This window comes from Pelodiscus sinensis, chromosome 14, assembly GCF_052426305.1.
Source record: "Pelodiscus sinensis isolate ZL-2025 chromosome 14, ASM5242630v1, whole genome shotgun sequence".
Taxonomy (NCBI): domain Eukaryota; kingdom Metazoa; phylum Chordata; order Testudines; family Trionychidae; genus Pelodiscus; species Pelodiscus sinensis.
Genome location: NC_143065.1, coordinates 39322587 through 39330444, shown reverse-complemented (window position 1 = coordinate 39330444; position 7858 = coordinate 39322587). Strand labels below are relative to the sequence as shown.

General features: G+C 53.9%; 1 long non-coding RNA gene across 2 annotated transcripts in view; it reads left to right on the top strand.

Annotated features, from left to right (window-relative positions):
* The first annotated feature begins 255 nt into the window (after positions 1 to 255).
* Positions 256 to 7858, top strand: part of LOC106732434 (uncharacterized) — a 29912-nt gene continuing 22309 nt past the window's right edge. The window contains exons 1-2 of one of the 2 annotated variants that reach the window (XR_016350677.1): positions 256 to 370; positions 4792 to 4906. This is a non-coding gene — a long non-coding RNA (uncharacterized LOC106732434). Of the gene's footprint in view, positions 371 to 1654; positions 2269 to 4791; positions 4907 to 7858 lie in introns of those variants that run through there. The other variant, XR_016350676.1, reaches the window with a different exon arrangement.

Below are 7858 nucleotides of genomic sequence, written 5' to 3'. Positions count from 1 at the left end.
TCTCAGGAAGACACCCATAAATTATTCCAATGCATGGGCGAGGAAATGGTCCAACTCTGGGGCATGAATGTGAAGAGATGATTTGGAAAAAAAAATAACTAGGAAATGCTTTATTTGGAGCAATACTAACGGAAGCATCTGGAGGGAAAATGACATCTGTGTTCAATAAGCATTTAAGGGAACTGTGTGTGGTGGGGGAATCCAGGATTTCCAAAGTCCTGCAGCGGGATAGCACACTGCAACCAGTAACACACACATCAGAAGCACCAAAAAAGTTCCCGTGAGTCCCGCATACACCAGTGGTAGGGATGGCGCTGCAGTGTGGCCAAACCCGAACTGTCTGAAACGGTTCAGGCCACCAAACCATGAGGTGGGCCTAACAATCGTGCGTGTGAGGGATGGGTGAGTTTGTAATGGGAAGTTTTATTTGCATGCTGACTTTTGACATACCCATTGTTAGGCTTATCTCTGCACCCAGGAGGGGGAGAAGCTCTCAAACGTTTAGTTGACCTTTTTTTATGTGAAAGCAGAGCGTCTGGTGCCCAGGCTTTAAGAAGAGCACCAAAGAGAGTGAGTCTAGTGAGACCTGGCATGAGGTTGCAAGAACTGGCGCTGCTGCTTCTGTGTGTGGCAGCTAGGGTTGCCAGGTGTCTGGTATTCACCCAGACAGTCCGGTATTTTCGGCTCTTGTCTGGTAAAAAAAAATTCAGAGAATACCAGACACCTGAGATGGCCGGTATTCTCTGAATTTTTCCCCGGCCAAGTGGCGAAAATGCCGGGCACCTGGCAACCCTACAAGCACTCAATGCCCGGCTTCCCCCTCCTCCCCCTGAGCCCCTCTCTCCTCCTGGCCCCCAACCCTCTGACCCCAGCCCCCATGCTTACCTGGTTCCCCAAGGCTGCCGGCACAAAATGGCTGCCGGCCAAAAGACCTAGGGGAAGCAATGCATAGTGCTCAACTGCTCCCCTGTTCCTATCACTGTGCTTAAAGGAGACATGCTGTTTTAATGCTGTTTTATTGAAAAACATTTTTTTTTGGCTTAAGTCCTTGGAGTCTTTATTTATTTATTTATTTATCTGCTCGACAACTTCCCCCTCCCCCATTTTTCCCTTTAACAGAATTTTTTCCCAGTGTTTTTTTTGGGGGGTGGGGGGTGGGGAGGAAATGTCAGTATTTTTATTTCAACCATCTGGCAACCCTAGCGGCAGCTTCCTTCTAACATGCCCACCGCCCCGTCCCCCACCTAGGCCTGGCTTGGGACTCAGCCTATGGCCTACAGACGGTTTGCAGGCCTTAGTCCTGGCTCTGACAGGCCCTGTCCGCAGGTAATGCCAATGGGCTGTGTGGAAGCTGCTCATGTGCAAAGCCAGGCCTTCTGGGGCAGTGATTTGTGCTTGCCTGCCGGGCCCTGGAGCATGATTACATGGGCCTACCTTTGAGGGAGTGTTACGGGGACTCAGTCTCTTCTGGCAAATCCAGAGGTGGAGAAGGGGAGCAGGAGAGAGTTTTTACCAAACACGCAGGAAAGAAGGTGGCCTGGCAACTTCCATCATTTGGCTGGGGACTGAGGCACACCTCCTACCGGGGCTGCCGGCTGAGGGGCTGATGGGAGAGACTGGAAGAAAGGAGGGGAAGGGGATGGGGTTTCTTTATTCCCTAATGCAACAAGCAGACCTCAGGTTGCTGAGACAGAGCACAGACCCTGGGCTCTAGAGCTAGGAGTTTGTACAGTGTAACTGGCTCATGTTAGCTCTTTCTCAGACACAGCTCTCCAGTAGCATGGACAATGGCATCTAGCAGCCCAGACTCCTCTCTCCGCCCCCGGCCTCCATCTTTGTTTCCTGATTCCTGTGACACCTGAGTGTTCCCTTGGGAACAGTGTTGCTATGCTACGGGCTTGCATGCAATGGTCCCCTGAGGCGCGTATCCTTCAGGGACGTGCAGGCTCTCGTGTAGCCATGACTGGGAGCATTTGACCCCCAGCTGCCTCTTCCTTCCTGAAGAGTGAAACCCGTGTCTCCCGAGAAAAGCCTAAGAGAAGCTTGTTAGGTTGTGGGCATGTTTCGGATCCAGTCCCGGTCCCCGCCAACTGAAATCCGTTACCACCTAATTCTGGCGGAAGGCCGGAGCAACAGAAGCAGGGCGGGGCAGTTACGAGACGTGTTCCGTGGCCGTTTCTGAGGCTGAGAGAGACATTTTCACTTAGGGGAGACAGTCACTGTGTGAGACCTGCACCAATCGCAGCTCAGGGGGAAACGGTTATAAAGGTGGGCGTTAGCGGCCGTGCGGTGCAGGTGCATCTGCTATGCTGACTGGGGGCCGGTACCGCTGCACATACAGAGTCTTGTCAGCCTGGCCACCGAGGAAGGCCTGATCGTGCTCACCCACGGTGGGGAAAGCTGGGAGCTGTAAGGATCCTCGCTGACAGGGCTTGGGAAAGAATCGAGCCGCTGCCATTCTGGTCACGCTCTGAAGAGCCCGGGCGACTGCATGTGATGGCCACACATGAGCGAGGGAAGAATCCTCTCTGAACAAAGGTCGGAGGGGAATGTGTGTCCTAACTAGGAGCCATGGCATCTCCCTAAAAGAGAGGGTACCACCGATACTGGGGCCACTGATCCATGACCCCACCCTTCCACTGCTTCCCCCCCCCACCCTAATGATGGTCCCCTGACTCCCTTTCCCCCCCAGTTCTGGTGCCCTAATGTACAGAAATGTAAACGTTACTCTGCAGTGAAGTAAACGTAACAGAGACAACATAGGGACGTGTATATAAGAATCAGTAGACTGGCGACCTAATCACTTTGCTTTAAAAATTTCACAGAGGTTTTCCAAATATCATTGTCAGTGTTCTCTTTCACATGTACTTAGGGCAGAAGGTGCATGAGGGTCATCTACTCTCTGGCCTCCAGGATAACGCATGCCAGAGAAGTTGCCGGAATTAATGCCTTGTGAGCCCAGAAAACATCCTCTCTTGATTGTAAAAAGTTCCCCCCAGTCCTTGGTAAATTGTTCCAACAGTGAACTCCTCCCTCTTTTAAAAGCCGCATTCCATGTTGGGGTGCGTGTTCGCTGTTGCTTTGTTTACTAAGGAATAGTACCGTGGAGTCTCTTGGAAGCGGATTGGGAACGGTTATTCGTGGCTACGTTCTGGGTTTTATACACAGCAGCCCTGAGGTTTGACTCTTTGGGAAGCTTCCTGAAAAACCACATCTCTGGGGACCTTTTCTGCAGCAGAGTGTCCGGCTGAAATGCAGAAAGGCGTGAAACATGTTGCCTCCGGGTCCCTGCCCGTGTAACACCTGCCCATCTTCTCCTTCTCTGCAGTGCGGGTTTTACCCTCCTGAGGCCTCTCCTTGGGGCTGTCAGGCTATCCCGGGAGGGAGGGGGGTCTGGGCTGCTTGCAGAGGCTCTGCTGTTGGGTTGCAGCAGCTTTCCTCCTCAATGCTGAGTGACAAATGGGGGCCTGGCAGGCGCCTCGCTCCTTTTGCCAGTCAGAGGCTTGGCTCTGGATACCAAACATATGTCTGTCTTTTCTCCTGCGGCTGCTGCAACATTATTGGGTAAGGAGGGGGTGGAGTGCACCCGGCAGAGCAGGAGCTATGCTCTGGGACACAGGCAACTTTTACCTTCTCGGAGGGATCTTTGGCGCGCGCTGTTTACCTTCCGCCGCCCTTGCTTCTTAAGTAAATGTGGGGGCAATAAATTGTAAAGAGGCCGATGTGCATCTTATCACTCCCTGGGGCTCCCATTCATCTCCCATGAGCTGTGACCTCCTGACTGCATCAGCAGTTGGCAGTCGCAGAACCTCATAGATCATTAGTCCTTAACCAGTCCCAGGAGGCGGCTCTTTTCTGCAGGGCTTTGATTGTTGAGCGCCATGCAAGCCTGGCAAGTCTATGCTTCGTAAATCACTCCATCCATCTTCCCGCATTGCCTCTGTGCCCTCTTCTACAGGAGCTTCACGTTGGCTCCTTCTTCACGTTTAAAAGCCAAAGGCATTTTAAACGGAGTGCCAGGACCTACTCTAGCTGGCAAGACATATTTCTCGTCTAATACGGGCGTCTCCTTTCCCAGATGAAAATTGAAAAGCCCCCGGATCAGTCTTTTTCCTCTCCACAAACCGTTCGCTTGGAAAAGTATAATGCACAGAGACAATGGCTTTGTTTCATGGAATCATAGAATCATAGAATACTAGGACTGGAAGGGACCTCGAGAGGTCATTGAGTCCAGTCTCCTGCCCATGGCAGGACCAAATACTGTATAGACCATCCCTGATAGACATTTATCTAACCTGCTCTTAAATATCTCCAGTGATGGAGATTCCACAACCTCCCTAGGCAATTTATTCCCGTGTTTTGACCACCCTGACAGGAAGTTTTTCCTAATGTCCAACCTAAACCTCCCTTGCTGCAGTTTTAGCCCATTGCTTCTTGCTCTATCCTCAGAGCCATCCAGGGAACATTTGGGTGCAAGTGTTGCTCCAAAGGGGCAGAGGCTCCCACTCTAAATACCTGACCCCCACCTTGCCACATACAGCGGATAAAGATGATTAAAATGTTGGCAAAAATTTGAAATAAAAAACGTTTAAACAAAGATGTGTAGACATTTTCTTCCTCTCTCCATGTTTTTGACTAGTGACATGCCGGTTGTCAGCCTTCAAACATTTCAAAATGTAATTGTACAATTTTTGAACTTTCCAGTTATGGGGAGAAAGGAAGCTTTATTATTATTATTATTATTATGTTCTTATTCTTATAAGTCACTGATGTATTTCTCTTTTTCCCTAGCCAGCATTGCTACCCCATCATGAATCTTTTGTGGCGGATCCTCCCACATCTGGGAATTGGAGAGGAATACAACCCGTGATGTTGAAATGACATCTCAGATTTGTCCTGATACATGGTAAAGCTTTGTGTGGTTTTACTTTCCCATAGATGGCTGATTAAGTTTTAAGGTTTTCTACGGGCTGGGTAGGACACAAGCTGATGACCAAGAATGAGCCATCTAGATTGTATTTCATCACCAGTTGGGCATATTAGTGAACAGGTCAAAGGTCAGGGCTCACTGCGCAAAGGGTTAGTGTGATGGGGTGCGGCCCGTACACAGGCAACAAGAGAATTCATGTGAGTTTAATATGGCTGTCCTGGAGGGTGGACCAGGCTTAGTTAAGGATGCAGCCCAACTCGGGAAGAAACTGCCTGGTGACTTGAAAGAAATCACATCAGGAGCAGAAGGGGGCTGCAGGCAGACAGAGAAGAACTGGAGAGTAGAGAGACCGGAGGGAGGCCAGGGGAGAGGTGGCCTTCAATCAACCTGAATAGCGAAGGCTGGCCAGAGGCCGGGAGTGAGAGAGCAGCCCCAGGATCAACACTGCCACTTATCCACCTTTTACAGGACAGTCCTGTTTTTGATGTAGCAGCCCTGCATCCAGTAATAAGGGCTCAGGTTCATCCCGGACATCTGGGTTGCTTGTACCTCAGAGCTGGCAATTCCACACTGGGTTGGAGCATGTGTAACTCTCACACCTAGTGGGTGTGGGTCACTGTCCCATGGAGAGCCACTTAGACCACCGACAGCCAGAGCAAAGAACAAGGGAGCTCTACAGCCTAAGCTGAGAGCCAGCTGGCTGCATAACTCAAGCTGTAGTAGAGGCTCCAGAGGTCCCAGGTTAGAATCTGCCCGGTGATGGTTAGGTGGTGAGAAGCCTGGATAAAAAAGCTGGACGTCCTGCAGGGGAGTGAAGACGGGGGGTATTCAGAGAGAGGAAAGGTCAGGCCTGAGGCAGGCAGAAGTGAGTTTGCACTTTTACTTTGGGAATTCCAGGGGGATACTTGTGAACCCCTGCAGAAAGGGGAGAAGCGGTGCCTATTTGAAGACACGGGAGAGTGGGCGGGCAAAGCCCGCCCACTTTCTAAAAGCCCCTCCCCCAGCCTTGCGGGAGGGACGACTGAACCCGTGCTCAATTAATTACTGGGGACAAATAATGACAAAAGGGGCAAGGAGTGCGGGCTAAAGATTTATAACTAGGGAACCGGATGGGGACACCAAGCAGAGAACCCCGGACAGCGCCCACTGCTCCTCAAAGCTGTCGATGGAGCCAGAGGAACTCTGCCCGGATACGTGACATAAGGGAGGAAAGGAAATAGGCCCCACAGTCGCAGAGAACCCCCTCGTCCAGCATCCTCCTCCTGGTATTATAGACAGCAGCTTTTGCCAAGGCCAGGAGGAGGTTGACGAGGAGGTCTCACGACTTTGTGGGGCCACGGATTGGGTGTGCATAAATGAAAAGGTGAGGGGAAAAGTGCAGCCAGAACCTCAGTAAGAGGATCTGGAGGAGCCGGAATAGGGGCTACAACCTGGCGCATTCGAGGTAGGCGTGCGCCAGGTTTTCCCTCACGCCGCAAAAGGGGCAGGCTTCCGGTATGGGGGTGAACCGCACCGGGTACACGCCCGTGCTCACGGCCCCGTAAAGGAGCCGCCAACTGATGTCCCCGACGGGCCGCGGAATTAAGGTGGAATAAACGCTGGCCCATCGGGGTCCCCCACCCTCTATAGGTCTTAGACCCGCCACTTAGAATCGGGGTGGGACACGAGGGTGGGGAAATGCAGGGTGTGGAGCACAAGCGTGTACAGCTGTTCCCTAGGCGCGGTCCGGAAACAGACCGGCTGCAGATTTTGCAGCCGACTGGCGGTCCAAGGATGGGGAGGCCGGGGGGGCCCGCGGAACAGGGGCCCGATAATAAGGGACGGAGGGTTTGCAGGAGGGGAGGGACAGGGCGGGGCGTACCCTCTCGCAGGGACCGCTGCAGGAAGTCGAGAGCGGGCCGTGGCAAAGCCGCCTTCACCTCCTGGAGTAGGCGCAGGGAAGTTCGGGGGGTGGAGAGCCCCATGCGCTGAGCGAGCGCTCGGGGATCCATCCAGTCCCCCAGTCGTAGTCCAGGAGGTCCCCGACCATGGTGGTTTCTGCCAGGATCAGCCTCCGGCGCACCGAGGGAGACTCCGCCACCTGCACGCACAAGGCTGGATTGTGGAGCAGGGGCTCCGCGAGGAGGTCTGCTCCCTCGGAGGCCACAACAGACCTGGTCACCAAGAACAGCTTCCAGGTCTGGAGGAGGTCTTGGTAGAATTCCAGCAGCTCTGAGAGGTCTCGCGGAAGACCCCTCGGATGGATAAAAAAGAGCTGCCGGTCGTATCGGAGCCCTCGGAGGCGGCAGAGGAAGGCGCACGCCAAGGTGCCCCATGCCGGACTACCTGCACTAAAGAGGAGTCTCTGCAGGGCCTGGAGGTGGAAGGTCCGGACCTGGCTGCGCATGCAGACCAGGCCCTAGGCCCCCCTCCTCCAGGGGGAGAGACAGGACCCCTGCAGAGACCCAGTGCAGTCCTGGCCGAAGGAACTCCAAAGCTGCCCTCTGGAGCTTGGCCAGGACCTCAGGGGCCGGGCGCAGGGTGTTGAGCCGGTGCCAGAGCATGGACAGGACCAGCTGATTTAACACCAGTGCCCTCCCGCGAAGGGAGAGGCACCGGAGCAGTCCTGCCCATCTCCGCAACCGCTCACCCACCTGGCCTCCAAACCCTGCCAGTTTTCCGGTGGAGAAGGGTGCGTGGCGGATAAATAGACGCCCAGATAGAGCAGTGGACCCGCGCTCCACCTGATGGCCTGAAGTGCAGGTGGGAGGGAGCCGGCCCGCCACCCGTCCCCGACCACCAGGCCAGAGCTCTTGACCCAGTTGACCCGGGCGGAGGAGGCTGCCGAGTAGACGGCTTGGCAAGCCTCCACCCGCGCCAGGTCGCCCGGGTCCTGGACCATGAGGAGCACGTCATCGGCTCTCGAAGCACCAACCCCGTCAACCTCCT